General features: G+C 37.3%; 1 protein-coding gene across 1 annotated transcript in view; it reads left to right on the top strand.

Annotated features, from left to right (window-relative positions):
- Positions 1-25235, top strand: part of TDRD15 (tudor domain containing 15) — a 260315-nt gene that overhangs the window by 85268 nt on the left and 149812 nt on the right. Inside the window, exon 4 of the mRNA XM_034659848.1 lies at positions 23567-23719. The gene's annotated coding sequence lies outside the window, so the exon portion shown is untranslated. The remainder of the gene's footprint in view (positions 1-23566; positions 23720-25235) is intronic.

Here is a 25235-nt window from a genome sequence, read left to right as displayed (position 1 = left end):
CATTTCCAGTGTTATTCATGGCTTTGTATAAACCCACATTTTCATCTCTTCTCATTTTTCTTCTGCCTTCTTTTGCCTATTTCCTTTAACATTTTTGGTAGTGTGAGTCTGCTGGTGATGAATTCTTTCAGCTTTTGTAATGACTGAAAAATTCTTTGTTTTACTTTCTTACTTGAAGGATACCTTTACTGGATATAGAAAACTAGGTTGACAGGTTTTTTTTCCTTTCAGCACTTAAACATGTGACATTGTTTTCTCATTTGCAGTGTTTCCAATGAGATACTGCTATCACCATGACATTTGTTAACTTTCTACTTAATATATTCCCCCCATATCCCTGAATGTATTTACAATTTTCATTTTATCACTAATATGGCTTACTGTGATAATGATGTACTGTGGTGTAGTTTTCTTCCTTTTTCTTTTGTGCTTGGAGTTGGAATTATTGGATCTGTAGGTTTATGGTTTTCTTTATTTGGGAAGTTTCTACCCATTATTTCTTCACATTTTTTCCCCTGTTCTTATCCTCTCCCATCCCCTTGCCCCCAACACTGAGGTTTATATAAGCAATGGCTTGGGTGGAAATCCACCGTTGCATTGGCCCTTTAGTTTTTTTTTTTTTTTTTTTTAAATTTTTTTTTTTTTTTNTTATTTATTCGACAGAGATAGAGACAGCCAGCAAGAGAGGGAACACAAGCAGGGGGAGTGGGAGAGGAAGAAGCAGGCTCATAGCGGAAGAAGCCTGATGTGGGGCTCGATCCCATAATGCCGGGATCACGCCCTGAGCCGAAGGCAGACACTTAACCACTGTGCCACCCAGGCGCCCCAGGCCCTTTAGTTTTGACCTAGGACTCCACCTATGCTTTCTGAAATTAAACATTTTTTGTAACTGATAGATCGTTTACCAATATTATCAATTTCCAGTGCTCTTGCAACTTCTTTTCTCATTCTGAGATTTTTTTGGGTGCATTTTGGTAAGTAAATGAAGAGCGGATGAATTAAAGTGCTACTATGTGATGTAACTTTTTGGTGTTAACTTGGAAGTAAATTTTTATAATTTTTCCTGGGCTCTACTGTTATTTCATTTTAATTTAGAACTATCCAGTTGTTACTTTTGAATCTTAATGATTCATCTTATGTGGAGCTAAACTTAGAAGGCTAAGTAGAAGTTGGAGTAGATCTGCTACTTACTGGATTCTAATACGTAAAATACAGTTTACTTTTCTGTTCTAGGATACCTGATTTAAATCCCATAAGTATGTATGCCTTCCAACTTATGTGATAAAATTAAACTAAGTTCTGGTAAACATCATCCTATAAGCTACAATATGAACGGAGTATTAATTATCTAGGAGTGGGAGTCACAGATATGGATATGATGATTTCTCATTTACACTAACAACTTCAGAGCTGTTTTTACATTAGATTAAAATAGTAATTTAGCTGCTTAGTAAATGATTAAAGGCAAAGAGTGTTATGTAATCTCTTCACCAAGGGTTGGTAAATATTGCCAAGTGCTAATGATTCATTTCCTTAATAATGTGAGGGAGTATGAGGCCATATGTTTCAGTTAAGGAGGTTCTGTCAGGACTGGACTGGGCACTGGTGCAGAGCCAGTACAGTGAGATGGGAAGAATGTAGCCATGTCTGCAGGTCTAGATTTGGATCCTGGTAGTTATGCAACCATCTGCAACTTCACCTCTCTGAAAGCTCATCTTTCCTACTATAAATTGCCCCAACTTACATTGTAAGGTTATTATCATTGTAAATAAATAGTAGCATATATTCAGAGTGCCTGCCTGTATTACTGTTAGGGGTTGAACTGGAATGTGTCTGGGCATTGCATTCTTTTTTGTCTAAGATGAGATTTTTCTCAAGAGAACAATACTCTGTAGGGAGTAGTATTGTTTTGTTGCAGTTTTTGAGGGGAAGATGAGACAACCTTATGTTATGGTTAACTTTTTAAATTTTCTATTTCAATGATGAAGAAATTCAAAGGAAAAACTAGGAAACAAAATGTCTAACCAATAGCTTTCTTACAAACATAGTATGGAAATCAAGAACAACCTGTTTTGTTGTTAAATGTATCTTAAACTAGGGAACTCAAGCCTTTCTCAAATAGCATCCGAATGAGAAATGGGCTTGATTTTCTTTTGGAGTCCAATGGCTACATCATTTCTTTAACATTTAGAAAGTAAATAGATCCAGGTTAGGCAATTTGTGTTCAAGAATTAATGAGGGATGCTGGAGATAATCTGAAGTTAAGATGTAAAAAAAGTAGTTTCAAATAGTCTTTTTCACAGCAAAACAAAACAAAAAAGCAGCCACAAAAACTAAATGATAGTGGCTGCAACCTGGGTAGGGTATGCAAATAGAATGAATCAGAAGAAAAAAAAATAGTGATTTGAATTCTTGTGAAGGTAACAGATAAGGAATCTTTATTTTCAAAGGAGGCCCGTAATCATGCATTCTGTATTAGTACTTTGTTGCTCCCAAAGACTGCCCATGGTTGTTCTGGTGTTAAAATTACGTAGTCTAGGGGCGCCTGGGTGGCTCAGTCGTTAAGCATCTGCCTTAGGCTCAAGGTGTGATCCCAGCATCTGGGATCGAACCCCGCATCAGGCTCCTCTGCTGGGAGCCTGCTTCTTCCTCTCCCACTCCCCCTGCTTGTGTTCCCTCTCTCACTGCCTTTCTCTCTGTCAAATAAATAAAATCTTTAAAAATAAAAATAAAATAAAATAAAATTACATAGTCTACACAGTGGTAAGACTATTGTACATGCTAACTTTTTGAGTTTTTTTTTTTTAAGATTTTATCCATTTATCTGTCAGAGAGCACAAGCAGGGGGAGTGGTAGGCAGAGGGAGAAGCAGGCTCCCCACTGAGCAAGGAGCCTGATGTGGGACTCCATTCCAAGATGCTGGGATCATGACCTGAGCTGAAGGCAGACACTTAACCAACTGAGGCACCCTGGCATCCCAGCTGTTAATTCCTTAGTGAATATTTACTGAGTACTATTAGGAGTTAGAGACTGAAGATATAACAGTATATAGGCAGACAAAGATCCCTGCCCTGATGGAGCTTATATTCTAATAATGGAAGGCAGATAATAAATTAAAATGTTTACTATGTTGGAAGATAATAAAAGATATTGGGGGAAATAAGGCAGGTAAGGGGGATTGTGTGTGGGGGGGGCCTCATTGAGAAGGTCGTTTTTAGGCAAACACCTCACAGACCTCACCTTTTTGAGATCTGTGAATTAGTCATGAGTGTATAGAGGAAGAACAGTCATATAGAGGGACCAATAAGTATAAAGGCTTTGCATGGGCTCCTAAGTGGCCTCTTCTATTTGAAGAACAGCAAGGAGACCAGTGTTCTTGGAGCAGTTAGTGAGGGGAAAGGAGGAGATGTCAGAGATCATGGGGGGTGGGCAGATTATAAAGGCCTTATAAGTAATTGTTGCTTGGCATGAAATGGGAAGCCAAGGCAGGGGCTTTGAGAGAAGACAGATATGATCTGACATAGTTTTAAAGGTTTACTGTGGCTTCTGTATTGAGAGTAGAATGTAAGGGAACTAGAGAGGAAACACAAAGACCAATAGTTCATTAAATAGAACTAGGTTAGTGAGTTGCTCACTTGCTTCCTTATATGTGTTGTGCCAGGGAGAAGATTAGTAGTACCCATTAAACCTCTGAGATTGGAAGGGTTGGCTTCCTTGAGGGAACTGTGATTTTCTCTTGGCGGATAAGGAAATATTCCTAGGTGATGCAGAGACATCCTTTCTCCTATTAGTGGTGACTTGGTGACAGGAAAGTGAACTTGCTGGCTCTGGCCCACCTGGATGTTTCAGATCTATTTCGGGAATGCAGGCTTTATGAGGTATGCATGGAGCTTCTTCCTTTTATTCCAACTTAAAAGTTTCCTAATTGGGTTGAGTTCAGATTCTGTGTCATGGTTCTGTTTTGCTGGGAGAAGCTAATAAAGAAGGAAACTATGTATCCTTAGGTGTAGGACAAATGGAGTATAGTAATTAGGCAGGATTGTCCCTCAATGGGACAAAAGCCTTAAGCTGCTCAGGCAAACAGCAAACAAAAACCTGGCCCATGCATTTAGATGTAGGTATTTGGTGAAATCTCAGAAAATGTGTTCACATTTATTCTCCAGCAGTGATATTCTTCTCACAAAGTGTTCCACACTGTGGTAGCTGTATCATTAGCCTGATAATCTCAAGTTAATTCTTTATTGCTTTTTACATGGTTTGCTCTATAGTATTGGTTTAAAGCAGAAGGCTGAACAGCTTAAAGAGATTGGTCTAAGAAATTGCAGGTTAGGTGGGAAGAGAAAATTAGAACATATGTCTAATAGTCTTCACATTTTTTCGTTTATTTATAGAAAGGAAAAGAAGGTGACTTCACACTTCTTAATTTAGACTGAATCTGTCCCAAGGCAGGAAATTTTTTTTTTCTATGCACACATTAGAAGTTGCTAATTTTATTTTATTATTTATTTATTTTTAAAAAGATTTTATTTATTTGAGAGAGAGAGTGAACAAGCACGAGTGGAGGTCAGAGGGAGAAGGAGAAGCAGGCTCCCCACGGAGCAGGAAGACCGATCTGGGGCTTGATCTCAGGATGTTGGGATCATGATCTGAGCTGAAGACAGATCCTTACACAACTGAGACACCCAGGTGCCCCAAAAGTTGCTAATTTTAAAAGGTAATCATTTTTATAACTTTATTTTTATTTTATTTTATTTTTATCTATTTTTTCTTTTTTTAGAGAGAGAATGCATGCGCATGAGTGGGGGTGGGGCAGAGGGAGAGAGAGAATTCTAAGCAGACTCCACGGTCAGCACGGAGCCTGACACAGGGCTCAATCCCATCACTTTGAGATCATGACCTGAGTCCAAATCAAGAGTTGGATGCTTAACTGACTGAGCTAGCCAGACACCTTTAGATGAAACAAAACATGTGAGTAAAATTGAGCAGGTTATATATATATATGAGATATATATATATATGTTTACAGTATCTCTAGCACAATTGATATAAGACTGATGCTGGCTTCTAAAATAATAAAAAAATTACATTGCCATTTCTGTTCTTTGTAGATCCTTGCAGAACTATTCTATTCACAGATAAACTGTGTAAATTACTTTTAAAAGAGGCTCACACAACTAAGAGCATACCATACACTCTTCTGAACATTATGCATGGAACACTATTTTTGGAATCACTTTATATTCATATAAATCCAGGATAAAGAAGATTGGTATATTTATACAATAGAATATTACTTAGCCATAAAAAATGAAATCTTGTCATTTTTATTTTTTTAAAAGATTTTATTTATTTATTTGATAGAGGGGGGAAGAGAACAAGCAGAGGGAACAGCAGAGGGAGAGGGAGAAGCAGGAAGCCCGATATAGGGCTCCAACCCAGGACCGTGGGATCATGACCTGAGTCAAAGGCAGATGCTCAACCAACTGAGCCACCCAGGTGCCCCAAGCATTGTCATTTTTAATAGTTCTATAGCATTCTCTTATATGGATATAACCATAATTTATAAAAAAAAGTTTATTGATAGATTATACATTTTTATATTAATAATACTGCAATGAGTACCACATGCCTTAGCTTATGTCTACTAATGTAGTAATACAGAAAATAACCAGAAGTGCTGCGTCAAAGAGCACGGGCATTTTACATTAGGATGTGTATTGCCAACTTGCCCTCCAAAGAGGTTGCACCAATTTTCTCTCCTGTTACCAGTGTGTGAGAGCATCTCTTTCCTTTGAACTTGTAAAACTCATTTCCTATCAAGTTTTGATCTTTGCCAAAATAATTTACTTAAAAATTATTTTAATTATCATTTAATTATAGCTTCAGTTAATTTTTTTTAAGTGTCGATGATTACCCATTTTTTTCTATGAAATGTGTTTATGTACTTAACCATTTTTTTGAGCTATAATTGACATGCAATGTTATATTAGTTTCAGGTGTACAACATTGTGATTTGACATTTGTATACATTGTGAACAGATCACCACAATAAAGTCTAGTTACTATCTGTCACCCTACCAGGTTAATATAGTATTATTGACTGTATTCCCCGTGCTATACATTATCCCCATGACTTATTTGTGTTAAAACGGGAATTTTGTACTTCTTAATTCCCTTCACTCATTTCACCCTAAGCCCCCAAACCTCTCCTCTGATAACCACCAATCTTTTCTCTATATATCTTTTCTCTATATCTCTATATATCTATGAGTCTATATTTTGTTTTTTAGATTCCACATATTAAGTGAAATCAGGCAGTATTTTTTTCACTTAACAATACCGTCAAGGTCCATTTATGTTGTTGCAAATGGCAAGATTTTAGTCTTTTTTATGACACACACACACACGCACGCATGCACACACCATATCTTCTTTATCCATTCATCTATGGATGGAGACTTAGGTAGTTTCCATCTCTCAGTTATTGTACATAATGCTTCAGTGAACATAGAGGTGCATATGTCTTTACAAATTGGTGTTTTCATTTTCTTTGGAGAAATACCTAGTTATGGAATTGCTAGATCATATGGTAGTTCTATTTTTAATTTTTTGAGGAACCTCCATGCTGTTTTCCATAGTGGCTATACCAGTTTACATTCCTACCCACAGTGCATGAGAGTTCCCTTTTCTTCACATCCTCGCCAACACTTGTTATTTCTTATCTTTTTGATAAGTCATTCTGACACATTAGGTGATATCTCATTGGGGTTTTGATTGCATTTCCCTGATGAATAGTGATGTTGAATGTCTTTTCAGGTGCCTGTTAGCCATCTTTATACCTTCTCTGAAAAAATGTCTCTTCAGATTCTCTGCCCGTATTTTAATTAGTTCTTTTTGTTATTGATTTGTATGAGTTCTTTATATATTTTGGATGTTAACCTCTTATAAGGTATATGACTTGCAAATATCTTCTCCCATTCAGTACGTTGTCTTTTTATTGTGTTGATGGTTTCCTTCAATCCTCATAAGCGTTTTAGTTTGGTGTAGTGCATTTGCTTATTTTTGCTTTTATTTCTCTCTCTTTTTAAAAGATTTTATTTATTTGTTTGACAGAGAGAGAGAGCGCGTGCATTAGCACGGGGGAGGGGCAGAGGGAGAAGCAGACTCCCCACCCGATGTGGGACTCAGTCCTAAAACCCTGGGATCATGGTGTGAGCCGAAGGTGGGCATTTAACTGACTGAGCCACCCAGGGACTCTGCTTTTGTTTCTCTTGCATTTGGAGTCAGATTCCCCCCCCCCAATATATATATATATATATATTGCTAAGACCAACGTCATGGAGCTTACCATCATGCTTTCTTTGAGAAGCTTTTGGTTTTAGGTGTTCTGCTCAAATCTTTGATCTGTTTTGAGTTAGTTTTTGTATTAGTGTAAGGTAGTGGTCCAGTTTCATTCTTTTGCATGTAGCTGTCCAATTTTCCCAACACCATTTGTTGAATAGATCATCCATTCCTCATTGTATATTCTTGTCTCCTTTGACATAAACTATTTGGCCATATATGCATGGGTTTATTCCTGAGCTTTCTATTCTGTTTCACTGACCTGTGTGTTTTTTTTAATGCCAGTACCAAACCGTTTTGATTATTACAGCTTTATAGTATAGTTTGAAATCAGGTAGCATGATACCTCTGGCTTTGTTCTTTCTGAAGATTGTTTTGGCTACATAAGGTCTTCTGTGGTTTCATACAAATTTTAGGATTATTTGTTTTAGTTCTCTGACAAATGCCATTGGGATTGATAGGGATTGCATTAAATCTGTAGATTGCTTTGGGTAATATGGACATTTGAGCAATATTTGTTCTTCCATAAGCTTGGAATATCCTTCTGTTTATTTGTGTCATCTTCATTTTCTTTCATTGGTGTTTTACAGTTTTCAATCAGGTCTTTCAGAAACTTCTTGGTTAAATTTATTCCCAGGTATTTTATTCTTTTTGATGAAATTATAAATGGGATTGTTTTCTTGATTTCTCTTTTTGATAGTTTGTTATTAGTGTATAGAAATGCAACTGATTTTTATATATTTTGTATCTTGCGCCTTTACTGAATTCATTTATCCTTACAGTTTTTTTGGTGGAATCTTTAGGGTTCTCTATATACAGTACATGTCATCTGTAAATAGTGACAGTTTTACCTCTTCCTTTCTAATTTGTATGCCTCTTACTTCTTTTTCTTGCTTAATTGCTGTGGCTAGAACTTCCAATACTAGGTTGAAGGTAAGTGGTGAGAGTGGGCATCCTTGTCTTGTTCCTGATCTTGGGGGTAAACCTTTAGCTTTTTACCAATGAGTATGTTATTTGCTGTGGGTTTGTCCTATATGGACTTTATTATGTTGAGTTATATTCTCTTTCTACCTACTTTGTTGAGAGTTTTTATCATAAATTCATGTTGAATTTTGTCATATGCCTTTTTTTCATCTATTGAGAGGGCCATGATTTTATCTTTTATTTCATCAAAAATATTGGCCCATAATTTTCTTTTTTTGTGGTGTACTTGAATGGTTTTGGTTTCAGGCTATTGCCGGCCTTGTAAAATGAATTTGGAAGCATTCTCTCCTCTTCAATTTTTTGGAAGAGTTTGAAAAGGATAGGTATTAAATCTTTGATTGTTTGGTAGAATTCACCAGTGAAGCCATCTGGTCTGGGAGTTTTGTTGAGAGATTTTTGATTACTGATTAAGTCTCCTTACTAGTAAGTAATCTGTCCATTCAGATTTTCTGTGTCTTATGATTAAGACTTGGAAGAATGTAAGTTTCTAGGGATTTATACACTTCTAGGTTGTGCAGTTTGTTGGAATGTAATTGTTCCTGGTGGTATCTTCAGTTCTTTGTATTTCTGGTGGTGGTATCTACTATAATTTTTCCTCTTTCATTTCTCATTTTTTTACTTGAGTACTCTCCTTTTTTGTTGGTGAGTCTAGCTAAATGTCAATTTTTTTTTATCTTTTCAAAGAACCAGTTTTTAGTTTCATTGCTCTTTTCTATTGTCTTTTAGTCTCTGTCATTTATTTTTGCTCTGATTTTTATTATTTCCTTCCTTTTACCAACTTTGGGTTTTCCTTTTTTTCAGTTCCTTTGGGTACAAAATTAAATTGTTTGAGATTTCTTTTGTTTCTTGAAGTAGGCCTGTGTATTGCTATGAACCTTCTATCTTAGAGTCACTTTTGCTGCATCTCACAGAATTTCGTATATCATATTTCTGTTTTCATTTGTTTCTAGGTATTTTTTGATCTCTTTGATTTCTTATATGATGTAGTTGTTCAGTAACATGTTGTTTACTCTCCAAGTATTTGTAGTTTTTCTAGTTTTCTTCTTTTAATCCTAGTTTTATACCATTGTGGTTGGAAAAGATGGCTTGATATGATTTCAGTATTCTTGAATATATTGACACTTCTTTTGTGGCTTAACTTGTGATCTGTCCTGGAGAGTGTTTTATGAATACTTGAGAAGAATGTATTTTTCTGATTTTGGATGGAATGCTTTCTATATATCTATTAAGTCTATCTAGTCTAATGTGTCACTTAAGGCTAATATTTCTTATTGATTTTCTGTGAACTTCTCCTTTCAAGTGTGTTAATATTTTTTGCTTTATATATTTTAGTGTTCCTATCTTGGGTGTGTTTGTGTGTGCAAATATGTATATGTATGTATAAATGTTGTATCTTCTTAGTGGATTGACCCATTTATCATTACATAGTGCCACTTTGTCTTTTATTACAGTCTTGGTTTAAAGTCTATTTTGTCTAATGTGAGTATAGGCACACCAGTTTTCTTTTTGTTTCCACTTGCAGGGAATATCTTTTTCCATTCCTTCACTTTCAGTCGTGTGTATCCTTCTGAAATGAGTCTCTTGTGTATATATGTGTGTGTGTGTGTGTCTTTTTTAAAAAATCCATTCAACCACTCTGTGTGTTTTGACTGGAGAATTTAGTCCTATTTTATTTGAAGTAATCATTGATAGGTATGTATGTATTGCCATTTTGTTGTTTTCTGGCTGCTTTTGTAATTCCCTTCTTTTGCTTCTTCCTTTTTCTCTCTTCCCTTGTGGTTTGATGACTTTTAGAATTCTTATTTTCTTTTGTGCATTTACTGTAACTTTTGCTTTATGGTTAACATAAGGTTCACATATATCATCCTATGTATATAACAGTCTATGTTAAATTGATAGCAATTTAAATTTCAGCACATTCCAGAACTACATTTTTACTCCCCTCCATGTCTTATGTTTTTGATGTCACATTTTACATCTTTTTATTTTGGGATCCCTTAACAAGTTATTATAATTTTAAATGTACTAATTTTGTCTTTTAACCTTTGTAGTAGCTTAAGTATAGTATAAATGATTAATCCACTACCTTTACTGTATATTTACCTTTTCCTGTGAAATTTTTACTTTCTTGTGTTTTCTTATTATTAATTAGTGCCATTTCTTTTTGGCTTAAACAAATCCTTTTAACATTTCTTGAAAGGAAAATTTAGTAGTGATAAACTCTTTTTGCTTTTGCCTGTCTGGAAACTCTTTATTCCTCTTTCAATTCTGAATGATAATCTTGTTGGATAGAGTACTCTTGGTTGGTAGTTTTTCCCCTTCAGCACTTTGAGTATGTCATGCCACTGTCTTCTGACCTGTAGAATTTCTGCTGAGAAATCTGCTGAGAGCCTTATTAGAGTTTCCTTTGTATGCACAATTTTTCTCTTGCTGCTTTAAAGATTCTTTAACTTTTGCCATTTTAACTATCATGTATCTTGGTGTGGTTCTATTTGGGTTCCTCTTCTTTAGAACTCTGGGGGATTCCTGGACCTGGATATCTGTTTCCTTCCCTAATAGGAATTTTTCAGCCATTATTTTTTGAAGGTAGTTTTCTGCCCTCTTCTTTCTCTCTTCTTCTTCTGGGATCTCTATAATGTGAATTTTATTCCACTTAATGTTGTCCCAAAAGTCCCTTAAATTATTGTCATTTTTTAAAATTATTTTTTTATTCAAGTATAAATAACATACAGTGTTAAGGTGTATAATATGATTCAACAGTTGTACACATTTCTCAGGGCTCATCTTTATTTTTTCTTTTTGCTGCTCTGAGTTCCATGGCTTTGCCTTCCAGTTCATTCAACTATTCTGTTTCATCCAGTCTGTTCTTGAACACTTTAAATATATTTTTCAGCTCTGTTATTTATCAGCTCTGTGCTGTCTGTTTGGTACTTTTTTAATATTTTCTATCCTGTTATTGAAAGTCTCATGGTGTACATTTGTTCTCCTGAGTTCAGTGAGCACCTTTGTGACCATTACTATGAATTCTTTATAAGCTAGATTACTTATCTCTGTACAATTAAGGTCTTTTTCTGAGGTTTTGTTTTGTTTATTTGTAACATATTTCTCTGTCCCCCATTTTGCTTGACTGTATGTACTTATTTCTGTGTGTTGGGTGAAATAGTTACCTCTTTTAGTCTTGAAGGAGGGGAGTGGCCTTGTGATGACTTTTTCATTCAAATTTGCCCTAGCTCTTGGTTGTCCCTCTAAGCTTTGTGATTATCTAAATTGCCTGATTTATTCTTGATTTGTCCGTGTTGTTGATGGTGTGTTGAGACCTGTCAGCGTTCCAAGAGGAGGAATCTCACTTAGTACTTAGTACTTTCAGGCTGATTGGAAGCCAGACTTTCAGGTAGCAGCTTTAAGAGTATGAAAATATATACCATCCTGTGGGGCCATAATAATAATTTCTACCTGTTTCCAGACAGGAGATATGGAGGTATCCCCTGGGCAACAGTTGGAAAAAATGCTTCCAGAGAAGTATATAAGCTCCTTTCTGGGAGGTCTGATCAAACTGTGGTGAGGCCAAGAGGGTATGCAAGGGTGGTATTTCCCTGCTTAAATTTCCTGGGGAGTACCTCCTTAGCTGTTAGATGCGTAGGCAATCCAAAGCCGGCCCCTCAGGCTGAAGCCCAGGTTAAGTGAGTAAGTCTTGTTTCTGTTTGTTTTTGTTTCTGTTCGTTTCTTTTTCTTCCCTTCTTTTTTTCTTTTTTCTTTTCTTTTCTTTTTTCTTTTCTTTTCTTTCCTTTCTCTTTCTTTCTTTCTTTCTTTCTTTCTTTCTTTCTTCCTTCCTTCCTTCCTTCCTTCCTTCCTTCCTTCCTTCCTTCCTTCCTTTCTTTCTTTCTTCTTCCTCTTCTTCTATTTTTTTTAAGCGATAGAAATTTATTAAGTGAAGATACAGAGAAAGCTCTCAAGAGTGAGAGGGGTCTCGACAGGGTTGCCACTGAGGGCCTTTAGCGTTGGTCTTTTATAGAAAGCTAATTGGAAAACTTAAATCCTTTTAACTTCTATTGATATCACCATTGAGCAAGGATTAGTGATAACACTTTCAAAGCCTTACTTCCTTTTTAGGGCCTGGTTATTCTTTTTTGGTCACAGGTGATTATCATAAAGACACCCACCCCATACCTTAAGGCAGGGTAGTCGGGTTTATTCCTGTATCTAGTTTCCCCACACCTCCACATTTTTGGGATTTCTGTGAACCTGATCACATAGCCCCCCTATCTATCTCTGCCTACCTAGCCCCACCTGTCCCTTACTCATTCCTCCCCCTGGAATAGTAACCCTAACTGTCCTTAGGGAATGGGACAATGACCGCTCTGGCTGCTTCCTGCTGAAATGGGCTGTGTGGGAGTTAGAATCTATCCAGGGGTTGGTCCAGGGGCTTATGGTATGGATCCAGGGGGTCGTGATGGTCAGCAAATGGTACATGAATCAGCACATTCAAAAGGATGAACATAAAACAGGTATTAGGCCCAGATGACTGGGTGGCTCAGTCAGTTGAGTGTCTTCCTTTACCTCAGGTCATGATCTCAGGCTCCTGGGATCTAGTCCTGTGTCAGGCTCCCTGCTCAGTGGGAAGTCTGTTTCTTGCTCTGCCTCTCCCCCTGCTTGTGCTCTTTCTGTCTCTCTCTCAAATGAATAAATTTAAAAAAATCTTAAAACATTAGGCCCCAAATTATGATCACATCCTTTAGATAAGATCCCCAATTACCAGTTTTGTCAAATAGATCAGTGGATATCTTGATCTTATTTAATTGATTACAAATGTCCCCTAATAATTGGGACACCTTGCAGGAGTTAACTGTAATATTAAAACAACACATATGAGAAATTTTTCATAGACTGGGGTTGTGTTTCAGTCTGCTGCATGTGCAGTGCCCTGAGGGGGGTGGCCTGCCAATACTGTCATTGATTGTTAATTCCTGTGGAGCTCAGGAACACCAGCCCCCATGGCCACCAGGGGGTGTCTCCCATATGGATTATGCATGCCTTGCTGGTTGTAGCTAGGCGGCTGGAGAATGTAGGAGTTGGGGCATATTCACCTACTTCAGAAAGGCAGTGCAATAGTGTTGGACCACTTGCCCCCAGCTGTCTTAATAAGGTGGCAGGAGGGTGCTGCATCTGAACATGCCTGCCTGTGCTGGCAGGACAGGTGGGGAGAGGAAAAATAATATCTGCAGCACTTCCATCTCTGGGGAGAGGCTCACCTGTGCCCTGTCCCTCCAGCAGATCCTTTTAGATTAGCAAATGAATCTCCACATATAGTCTAGGCATTTTCCAAGCTGCTGGTTTTTTGCTGGGTCTTGGAGTGAATGAGACCACACCTAAGCCCTATAAAAGGGGAATCTTAGTTTCATGGGGAGATTTGGGCTTCTTAGATATAAGTTTTAAGTTTTCTAAACCAGATGTTTTAGAGACTTGTCTCTCTGATGTAGATCCCTTATGTGCAGAACCAACCCGTCATCCCTCAAGGAGAATATAGGATTGGTAAGATCCTTGCTATCATGGGTCACTGTGCTGGGTGTGAGATTTTTGATGAGACTGTGTCTCTGCCTCTCTTATGCATTTCGATGTGATCTTTTTACCTTTTGTGGTGGAGAATCAGTTCATGTAGTTTTCAGACCTTCTTAAGAGGCAATGATCAATATGTAGCTGTAGATTTAGTGTGTCTGTGGGAGGAGGTGAGTTCGAGATCTTCCAAGGCAGCCACCTTGCAGAAGTCCCACTTGCCCATTTTTCTATTGGAGTTTTGGTCCTTTTATAAGTAGACTTTGGAGGAAATCTTTTGTATTTTATAGAAATTAAGACTTTGTTATTATGTTTCAGTTTGATATTTATCTTGTTTATTTTTTTCGATGTTGAATTGAAAAATAAATGTAGTTAAATTTCTTGATTTTTTTTTTTCTTTCATGATTTCTAGGATTTTGGTTTTATCCACTCTAAGGTGTTTTCTTCCTATTGTTTTATAATCTTTTTTTTTTTTTAACTTTAATTTCCATTTCCTGGCTTTGATAATTCACTGTAGTTATGTAAGATGTCACAACTGAGGGTCCTGGGTGGTGAGTAGGGGGGACCACTTCTCTGTATGATTTTTGCAACTTCTTGTGATTCTGTTATTTTAAAATAAAAAGTTGGAAAACAAGATAAAAGTTAAAAAGCACTTTAACACAGAAGTGCTACATAGGATAATTTGGTAATCCTTGTCTGCACTAAGTGCTCAAAGAAGACATCTTCTGTGCTTTAAGTAGCAGTGTGAGCTGCGTGTTCCAGCAGTGTGATCTGAGATAGTGTAATAAAAACTGCAAAGGGCAAGGGTGCCTGGGTGGCTCACTCAGTTGAGCATCTGAGTCTTGATTTCAGCTCAGGTTGAGTCTTGTGGTCCTGGGATCAAACCCGGCATCGTTGGGCTCTGTGTGCTCAGCGAGGAGTTTGCTTAAGGGTATTCTCACTCCCTTTCCTTCTGCCCCTTCCCCTGCTCTCACTTGCTCGCTCACTCTCTTTCTCAAATAAATAAATCTTTAAAAAAACTGAAAAAAGCAACCAGTCTGTACCTGGGTAATATGACTAATAATTTTTTTCATTCATATAATGCTTTATAATTTCCAAACCACCTTTACATAAATATCATCATGTAATTTATCAAAACAGTCCTATTCCCACAGGCATGTTGTTCCTGCTGTACACCTGTGGGAACAGACTCACAGAAGCTCAGTGACTTGTGCAAGGTACTGGATTCACAAGTGACAGAACTGAGACTGTTCCCTAGGCTGGTGCTACTTCTAAAATACCACAGTGGCGTTTGAACTTTCATGATTCTCTTTCAGAGCAGAAAAGGACTCTGCCTCTGGTGTAAGTCTGCAAGCTGGCCTGAGAGCAGCTGTGTGGGTTTTACTGTGAGGAGTGCTGTAGGAGATGGGGAGTGTGGGAGAGGGGGTGGGAATGGTTATTGGTGGTACAGAGGGGAAGATGAACATGATCGAAGGGGTACAACTGCTGTATCCATACAGCTGCTATTAAAGTTAGTGAACAAACAAATAACTGGAGTACCGAACATATGAGCATTATGTTTAGGATTTAGTATGTATTATTACATGTGTGCTATATAATGTATTTTTATCTTCGCTTTATAGTTGAGGAAACCAAAGATTAGAATATTAATGGGGAGCCTGGCTGGCTCAATTGAAAGAGCTTGCAACTTGATCTCAGTGTTGTGAGTTCGAGCCCCATGTTGGGTGTTGAGATTACTTAAAAAAAATAAAATAAAAACTTAAAAATAGTAAGTAATATGCCCAGGGTCATGGTTGAAGAGTGGTTGAACTTAGATTAGAACTCTTGGCTACCTGATTCTAGAGAATCTGTGGAGAAGAGAATGAGTGAAATGGGATTAAAAAATGTTTGCATTCTGTTTTTAAAAGATTTTATTTTATTTTTATTTGAGGGAGAAAATGAGCGGGGGAGCAGGGCATGAGCAGAGGGAAAGGGACAAGCAGACTCCCCACTGTGCCAGGAACCCAAAAACCTGGGGCTCAATCCCAGAACCCTGAGATCATGACCTGAGCCAAAGGCAGCTGTTTAACTGACTAAGCCATCCAGGCATCCCCAAATGTTTACATTCTTTTGTTCCTTCCCTTCCAGGACTATTTTTACTAATTTGCTTATGATGTATGATGATGTGAAGGCACTTTTCTTGGTACTTATCACCTTCTTTCCAACCAGACACAAAGTTCCTAGTGCTGTCAGGTTTTGGTTTGTTTTATTCTTCTCTTCCTTTGCCATTCTCCCGTCTCCAGGGTCTGGCAGCAGGTTCTCCACACAGTGAGCATCACTATCAATTGTTTTTGGGCTTATATGCTTAGAACCACAACGGTTGGTGATCTGATACTGGAACGTATTTTAGAAGGACTTGTTTCCTTATTCTCAGCCTCCTGTCCTTATTATGTTTTTAAATAGACGATGACCATATTTGAATAGAATCAGACTATATTGGAGAGAAGCCAAGTCTGAATTAGGTAGTTTAGTGACCTCTCTTGTGTAAGAATTGTAAGGCCCTAGAGGGTAGGCATTCCAATAAAATACATTCAGATTCAATAGGTATTTGCTGATAAGAATTGCTATGTACTAAACACAGTGCTAAGCTCTTTATATCTGTAATCCTTGGAATAATCCTGTGAGGTGGAGGTATTATTTTCATTTTGCAGATGAAGAAAGTCTGAGTTCATTTGAATGGCCCAAGATCACGTCTCTTGTCACGGACAGCCACTGGATTTTAATTCAGGTCTCTCTGGTCCTTTTAAGGAGCTGATGGGTGAATCATTAGGTGCACAGGAATACTTATAAATTGTAGGTGCTTTGATTCTGATATTTGGGAATTTTGCTTTTCTGAAATTCAATTACCTGTGATGCACGACTACTGACAGGGGACATTCTTCTTAGGTTTCTCTTCCGCTACGTAGCTGGCTGTCTATTCGTGCCTGAGCAATATTTCTTCTTTTTTGAATATCTGTTTTATATTGCTGTATTGTTCACCACACACCCCTTGTTTCCTCTTACCCTCTAGCCAGTCCTTTTTAGTTTTATTTGCGAACATTTTTCCTTATGGGATCCCTTCAAAGTAGATGCTTCTTGGGGTTTTGTTCTCTTCTCAGTCTATATGCTCCCTCACTCTCCCGTGGCAATGTTGTTCGTTTTAGTCACCACCTGTAAGTGACAAGGTTCAGAACTATAGCTCCAGACTGCATCTCTCTCTGAGGCTTCAGTTCTATATATTTAGTGACTTCTTATGGGTCATAATCAGGATATCACAGGCATTTCAAATATAACATATCCTTCCCTACTTCTATACTTGCATTATTTTTAAATCCCTTTTCCCTCCCTTCCTACATCCACTAAATCACCACATCCTATTGATACTACTCCTAAATATTTTTCAAAATCACTTCCTTTAGGACCCTCTCTACTGCCAGTCCCTAGGGAAGGCTTGCCACCATCTCTTGACTAATTTTTTATGTCTCCAGACTGTCTCTTCTTTAAATCCATCCCCATACTACAGACAGAACGTCCTTCAAAAAATTTGATTATGCCCTCCTCTGCTTTAAAATTCTGCAGTAACTTTGTATTGCTTTCAAGGCAGAGCCCAAACTTCCTAATACAACCTATAAGACTTCCTGTCTCATTCTATTACCTTTATTCCTTCTCTCGTCCTCCAAAACAACTACTAGTGTTTTTAGACCTCATGACCATCTGGGTTAGGGTCCCTTATCTGTGTCCTGCTTTCCTGTTCAATAGCATTTATTACACAGAATTGTAATTGTTTATGTGACTGCATTCCCCCACCCCACTGGAGATTCTGGAGCCCAGAAACTACCATCTTTCCCACCTTATCACCAACTGAGCACAGTGACTGGTCAACAGACAGGGACTGAGGCTCCTTTTGACAGCTCTGAGCCTAGTACCTTATAAAATCTGGCATATAGATACTTGCTTCAACTTGGAAGCTGTAATGGAAAGATCAGACGATTCAGTCATGTAGAAAACAAGAAAAGCTCTTTATTTAGCAGTAATTGTCTCCTGTTTCTTTTATTCCCTTAGTGAAATATAGGTGGTGTGATAAAAACAATTATTATGTCATACAAAGTGCAGCATCTGTCTCATCCTTGCCATACTTCAATCTTGAAATTTCTTGCAGATCAGTGTGCATTTTGTATTAAAGAGAATTCAAAGGATCAAGAATGAGTGACTTCTTTAAACTGAAGAGACTGATTTCAAAGAAATGATGTTATAAATTTAGTAAGAAGTAAAACATCAGATTACCTGTCAATTTACCTTAACTGATTAAAATATGCCCAGGGCATGACTTTTCAATATAAGGGTCAAATGTCATAGGAAGAGTTTGTGGAGTGTTCATGAGAATCTGACCAGAAATTCTAATCACCTTTTCAAGTGGAACAATGCACATTGCTGCTGGGGGCAGGGGATTAGAGCCACTGGCTGTGTACAAGTAAGGCGAGGACCTGTTTATGGAGAGTGGGAGAATGTAGTGCAAAGGTTAATGATGTTCTTTGTCCCCAGGGAGAAATCTCATAAATGAATGGTGCCTCAGTGTTTCTTTATCTATCTCAGGTTTATTGCAAGCATAAGTGAAAGGGCAGTTGGGGAGAAGACACAGAATGTTAATTAATCTCAAATGCAGATTAAGAAAACTCAGGAAGTTATAATCCAGTTTTGAACATAGTGGATTGGAGAGTAGTTAATAAGACTTGCTGCAGCATTCTTCTTTAATTTTTTAGAAGATTTTATTTATTTATTTAGCCTGAGTTGGGGGAGGAACAGAGGGAGAGGGAGAGGGAGAGAATCTCAAGCAGACTCCACACTGAGCATGGAGCTCCATGTGGGGCTCCAACTCAGGACCCTGAGATCATGACCTGAGCAGAAACCAAGAGCTGGACGTTTAACTGACTGAGCCACCCAGGTTCCCCCTACTGCAGCATTCTTAATAATGTTTATAAAATAAAAATAAGTATATTTGAGTTGTTTCCACCTAAACAGGAAGAAGCTCCCCTTGGGTTAGTGATTAAGAGTACAAGAGAATGTGGTTCAGTGCAACAGTTAAATCCTCGAGCTTTTGGGAGAATGAAGTAACATGAGAAATGCAGGAAGTGGGTGGGAGGAATTGGGCCACTTACAATGGAAGCCTTTGCCTGTATGGTAACTGGTACTCTGTTTTGTAAAAGATGGGATAGAGAAAGCCGAAGAATGGAGAATAGAGTAGGAAATGAGTCAAGGAAAGTACCTTGGCCACAGAGGAAAGATGTGAATAGCCTTTAGGCTCTAATTTCTCTCCTTTTTCTCATCTTCCTTTTTGACTGACATAGTTGCCTGTGGAATGTATACACACTAAGGTAAAGCCTTTGCTATCTCCCAGGTGCTTGTGATCAGAGTTTCAAAACCCTTTTCTCATGTGAACTTTGAAAGCCCTGCATAGGATATGACCGTTTTGTGTTGCGTGTTTGACAGATGAAGGGAAGGGCTCAGAGAGGCTAGCTACCATGACTTGTCCAAGGCTACTTAGTGATGTATGTCTGAGTGGGGACTGCAGCCAAAATCTCCTACCCTCCTGTTCAGTGATGCAACATGTTTGTGAAATATGTGGCCCTTTTAGAATAGATGTTTGTAGAAGTCAGTACTGTCATTCAGAAACACAGGATTCCAGCCAAGGTGTTAGATAGCTTTTGGTCAGGTGGAAAACAGAGAGGGTGATCTAAACAATCTTCCAATATTTTGAGAGAGCTTTTGTTCTACACAAGGAGGCTGTTTTCCATCATAAATGATGCTGCTCACGATAAGACTAAAAGCTTCATTAAGCTAAAAAAAAAATAGAAGCACACAGAACAGTTAACATTTCGTAGAAGCAGTTGTGGAGAATACATTAAAGTTAATGAGTTTTAGGCTACTTAAATTATTTATAAAACTTGAAAATTTTAAATATTTGTCTGGAGGTATAAGCTGGTTCCTGTCCATGTTCTGATTAGTCTCCCGGATTGTAGGATGGTTGGCTATCTTCTCTGGGCTTAGAGGGAGGTACCAAATGGTTTAAGCTTCGGTAAAATGAATGGACTCTAGCGCACTGCCAGATGGTTAAGTGAGTGTTTCGCACCCTGCATCCCTTTTCTCCTAGAAGTCACCAATTCTGGGCCATTCAAAACTCACTCTGAACATTGGAAGCCTCATATCTCATGAAGGTATTCTATTCTTCTAACAAAATTTACTGGAGAAGGCAATGCTGAAATCGAAAGAATGATTCTTTAATAGTGGGGTCTTAGGCAGTGTTATACCTATATTTATAATCTACCCTCCTGCCTAGCTATGAAGTTCATCTAGTTGCCCTCTTCTGTTCTGTCTGATTTGTTTTGGAAGGATTATCACACCTGTTACTCCTGTCCGGGTCAGGCAGATGCAGCCAAGATCATACTTTAAAATCCTTTTGAAGAGTAAGGTGTAGAGTAAAAGGGCTTATCTGGGACTCAGAAGACTCTCTTCCATTTGTATTCATAACCCATTCTGTAACATTTTTTTAAAAGTTATTTTTTATTTAAATTCAATTTAGTTAACATATAGTGTATTATTAGTTTCAGGGGTAGAATTTAGTGATTCATCAGTTACATGTAACACCCAGTGCTCATTACATCAAGTGCCCATGCCCATCACCCAATTACCCCATCCTCCACCCACCTTCCCTCCAGGAATCCTCAGTTTATTCCCTATAGTTAAGAGTCTCTTATGGTTTCCCTCCCTGTTTTTGTCTTATTTAATTTTTCTGTCCCTTCCTCTATGTTCACGTATTTTGTTTCTTAAATTCCACATAGGAGTGAAATCATATGATATTTGTCTTTCTATGACTTATTTTGCTTAACATAATACCCTCTAGTTCCATCCATGTTGTTGCAAATGGCAAGATTTCATTCTTTGTGATGGCTGAGTAATATTCTAGTGTGTGTGTGTGTGTGTGTGTGTGTGTATGTATATGTATGTGTGTGTATATATATACACACACCAACTCTTCTTTACCCATTCATCTATTAATGAACATCTGAGCTTTTTTCCATATTTTGGCTATTGTGGACATTGCTGCTATAAACATCAGGTACATGTGCCCCCTCAAATTACTCTTTTTATATCCTTGGGGTAAATACCTAGTAGCACAGTTGCTGGGTCGTGGGGGTAGTTCTATTTTTAGCTTTTTGAGGAATCTCCATACTGTTTTCTAGAGTGGCTGTATCAGTTTGTGTTCCCACCAAGAGTGTAAGAGGGTTCACCTTTCTCCTTATTCCCCACCAACATCTGTCATGTCCTGACTTTTTCGTTTTAGCCATTCTGATTGGTGTGAGATGGTAACCCATTGTGGTTTGATTTGTATTTTCTGAAGGCCAAATGATGATGAGCATTTTTTCATGAGTCTGTTAGCCATTTGTCATCTTTGGAGAAATATCTGTTCATGTCTTCTGCCCATTTCTTGATTGGATTTTTTTGTTTTTGGATGTTGAGTTTGATAAGGTCTTTATAGATTTTGGATACTTGTTCTTTATGTGATAAGACATTTGCAAATATCTTTTCCCATTCTGTTGCTTGCCTTTTAGCTTTGTTGATTGTTTCCTTTGCTGTGCAAAAGCTTTTTATGAAGTCCCAGTGGTTCATTTTTGCTTTTGTTTCCCTTGCTTCTGGAGATGTGTCTAGCAACAAGTTCCTGGGGCTGAGGTCAAAGAAGTTGCCCATGTTTTCCTCTAGGATTTTGCTGGAGTCCTGTCTCACATTTACATCTTTCATCCATTTTAAATTTATATTTTTGTATGGTGTAGGAAAATGGTCCATTTTCATTCTTCTGCATGTGGCTGTTTAATTTTCCCAACACCATTTGTTGAAAAGACTTTTTTCCATCGGATATTCTTTCCTGCTTTGTCGAGGATTAGCTGGCCATAGAGTTGAGGGTCCGTTTCTGGGTTCTGTATTCTATTCCATTGATCTGTGTGTCTGTATTTGTGCCAGTACCATACAGTCTTGATGATTACAGCTTTGTAATACAGCTTGCAATCTGGAATTGTGGTACTTCCAGCTTTGGTTTTCCTTTTCAACATTCCTTTGACTATTTGGGGTCTTTCCTCGTTCCGTATAAATTTTAGGATTGTTTGTTCCAGCTCCGTGGAAAGTGCTAGTGGTCTTTTGATAGGGATTGCATTGAATGTGTAGATTGTTTAACCCATTCTGTAGCTTTAAGAAGTCTAGTTTTCCTTGTGGATGCAATTTCTACAACTGTAAGATGAGTTTTGGCCCGTGGTTGAAAAGGATTGTTAGGTTACATCAGCTATAAGGTTCATTCTGTCTACTTCTGGTGTATAAATATAGGACTTCATTAAGATACATTTTAAACATGCAAAAATGTATGTTTGAGGATAATAAACACACATTGGCCAATATTACAAGTTGCCATCTTTGCCTCTGATTTCAAATAAAACATTCCATGAAGTTGAAGGCTTTGGGTACCACAAGCTAATCCCATTCTACACTTTCTTTTCCTACTTTTCCTATCATAATTACTATTGAATTTTGTGTGTAATATGACCATATGTGGTTTCAGGGTTTTCAACATAACTATATGTCCATAAAAATATATAGGATTGTTTTTAATATTATAAAACTTTATACAAGTGACATAATATTGACACGCCAGCCTGCAACTTGCTTTTTTGTTCCTTACTATGTTTTTACATGTATTTTGATATTTCGTAGAGCTCCTTCATGTACTTTAACTGCTATATATTACTCCATTATTATATACAGCGTGGTGTATTTATATCATTGTTTTACTAATGCACATTTGCATTATTTTTAACTTTTTACCACTCTACAAGCAATATTACAATAAACATTCTTTTGTAAACTTGTCTCCTAGTGAATATAAGTGAGCATTTCTTTAATAGATAAACTTAGAAGTGGAAATTACATCATAGGTCATGTACATTATCAGCTTTACCAGATTCTGCCTAGCACTCAAAGTAGAGAGTCACTGAAACTGACCAATAGTAATGAGATTTCTAATTGCTTCATTTCATTGCCAGCACTTACCATTGACTCATTTTAGAAGTTTTGCCAATCTGATGTCTTTGAAATGGTTTCTCATTTTATATTTTCCACATAAATATTACTAAGGTTGAACAGATTTTCTTATTTTTATTGGTCTTTGGGTTTCCTGTTCTGAAGGAAGTCTATTTGTATTTTTTACTATTTTTACTGCATTGTTTTGAATTTTAGTATTTATATGGGCTCTTTATATGTTTACATATATACTTTACAGTAGCATGTGTTTAAATCTTTACCTAATCTGTAGCTTTTTAAAAAATTCTGGTTTTTTTGTTGTTTAATTTTTTAAAGTTTTTGTTTAAATCACAGTTCACATACAGTGTAATATTAGTTTCCGGCATACAATATAGTGATATAGCACTTGTATTTTCCAAAGAAACAGCCACAATGTATGTCCTGTCTAACATGCCCTTCTAGAATTTTGCTTCTCCCTCAATTGAGGGATGGAATCAATGTCACTTGCACTTAAAATTGGGAGGGGCTTTGTGACTGCCTTGACATGAGATTTCAGCAAAAGTGATATGACTTTAAAAGCCAACTCACAAAAAATGTCATTCATTTCTGCCAGGTTATCTTGGGATGCTTTCTCTTGGAATCCAGCCATCATATTGTGGAAACAGAAGCAGGCTTTAGAGAGGCTCACACGGTGAAGAACCAAGGCTCCTGGCCCCCAGCCCTGATTGATTTCCCAGTTGACAGCTAACACCAACTTGCCAGTCATGTGAGTAAGCCCTTTATATTTCCTTCAGCTTTATTGAGGCATAATTGACAGTAAAAATTGTGTATATTTAAGGTATACAATGTGATGTTTGAGGTAAGTATACATTATGAAGTGATTACCAAAATCAAGCTAATTAACTTACTATCAGTGTCAGAGATGTCTGCATTCCCATGTTCATTGTAGCATTATTCACAATAGTCAAGTTATAGGAAAAACCTAAGTGTCCATTGATGGATGAATGGATAAAGAAAATATGATATATGTGATATATATGTAATATACACACATGATAGGAAATATATGTACATACACATGCATACATACAGAGTGGAATATTATTCAGTCTTAAGGAAGGAAATCCTGCCATTTGTAACAACATGGGTGGACTTAGAAGACATTATGTTAAATGAAATAAGCCAGACACAGGAAGACAAATACTGCATGATCTCACTTAAGTGTGGAATCTAAAAAAGTCAGACTCGGTGTGCCTAGGTGCCTCAGTTAAGCGTCTGACTCTTGATTTTGGCTCAGGTCACAATCTCAGGGTCATGAGATAGAGCCCTGTGTTGGGCTCTGCACTGGGTGTGGAGACAGCTGAAGATTCTCTCTCTCCCTCTTCCTCTGCCCACCCCACTCTTGTTCTCTCTCAAAAAATAAAATAAAAATAAATAAAGTTGAACTCATAAAGCCAGAGAGTAGAATGGTGGCTTCCATGAGCTGGAAGCTAGAGAAATGGGGAGATATTGATCAAAGGGTACAGAATTTTAGTTTTGCAGAAGGAATAAGTTCTAGAGATCTAATGTACAGCATGGTGACTGTAGGTAATAATACTGGATTATAAACATTATAAACATTATAAACTAATGTACAGCATGGTGACTGTAGGTAATAATACTGGATTATAAACTTGAAATTTGCTAAGAGGGTTGAGTGTGTTCTCACCATACACACACACAAAATCAAAAGTGGGTCCTTTACCTTTGGTATGGGACACCAGATGTAGAGAAGAGAAAAGCCATCCCCACCAAGCCTTAGATAAATTATGGGTTTGTAAGCATAATAAACTATTAAGTTTTGGGGGTAGTTTGTTAAGCAGTAAAAAATACGTGATATAATCAGATGTATCATTCTTATCCATCACTGTTTGTGTATGTGCATTCTTAAATTATTTCCTATACCAAGACCATAAAGGTATGGATCTATTTTTTCATCTAAAAGTTTTAAACTTCTGTTGTTACCTTTTGGTTTATCTGAGATTACCCATCTATCAATCGTAGTATAAATTAGAGCCCCACTTGAGATATAATTATCTCAAGTGGGGCTCTAATTTTGTTTAATTATATGAAGAGTATTTCGAACACAGCTTGTTGGCATCTGTCTATAGATTTTAATGCTACCTCTATCCTATATATATACCCATATACTTGAGTCTATTTCTGAGCTCCTTATATTTTTCTTAGATTTGTTTTCTTATTTCTATGCCACTGTTACATTGTCTTATTTGATGTAGCTTTAG

Source organism: Ailuropoda melanoleuca, chromosome 4, assembly GCF_002007445.2.
Source record: "Ailuropoda melanoleuca isolate Jingjing chromosome 4, ASM200744v2, whole genome shotgun sequence".
Classification (NCBI taxonomy): Eukaryota; Metazoa; Chordata; class Mammalia; order Carnivora; family Ursidae; genus Ailuropoda; species Ailuropoda melanoleuca.
The sequence above is the reverse complement of the archived record's forward strand: the minus strand, read 5'-3'. Positions and strand labels throughout refer to the sequence as shown.